Source organism: Brassica oleracea, chromosome C8 (genome assembly GCF_000695525.1).
Source record: "Brassica oleracea var. oleracea cultivar TO1000 chromosome C8, BOL, whole genome shotgun sequence".
NCBI classification, from domain to species: Eukaryota; Viridiplantae; Streptophyta; class Magnoliopsida; order Brassicales; family Brassicaceae; genus Brassica; species Brassica oleracea.
In genome coordinates this window covers 2,913,941-2,914,268 of record NC_027755.1, presented here as the reverse complement: position 1 = coordinate 2,914,268, position 328 = coordinate 2,913,941, and positions in this window count along the sequence as shown.

The window sequence follows — 328 nt, the reverse complement described above, 5'->3', positions numbered from 1 at the left end:
AACAACCCTGTAAAGTGGCTGATTCGCAGCATCTAACATTTCATAAAACTTTTTTGCATCTATGTTAGGTTCTTCATCTTCATCATGAGCTATGAATGCATCAGCTACCTTATCATGAACCCTATCATAATCTACCATCTTCTCCTCCTGATGGTAATGTTCATTATGCAAATGATGATCAACCGGTTCTTCCTGAAAATTGCTATTACTACTACTAGCTTCATTCTGATCATAATTAAAACATTCTCCATGATTCTCCATGTTAAAACCAGATATAGTAATTTGGCGTGAAACCTCTATTTATTAAATGCTTCCAAACATTTTCACG